Raw genomic sequence first — 266 nt, forward strand, 5'->3', positions numbered from 1 at the left:
CAAAAAAGAGCAAAGATTTCATGGTTGCCTCGAGGTTTTGATCACCATTTTCACAAAGCGTTATCGTGTCATCACAGCGTTTGAAGCGCATTCCTCAGCGCAGTAAAGTGCAGTGCAGACAGCAGTCCACAGGGGAAAAGGGAAAATGAGTGGTTTGCGAGCAACAGGAAAACCGCTATGAGAACACATTCCGGGGGCAGGCAGACTGCGCCAGACAATAAGGGGTGGGACAAAACTAAAATCCTATTTAAAAATCTGTAATCTGC

This window comes from Poromitra crassiceps (genome assembly GCF_964638095.1).
Source record: "Poromitra crassiceps genome assembly, chromosome: 8".
Classification (NCBI taxonomy): domain Eukaryota; kingdom Metazoa; phylum Chordata; class Actinopteri; order Beryciformes; family Melamphaidae; genus Poromitra; species Poromitra crassiceps.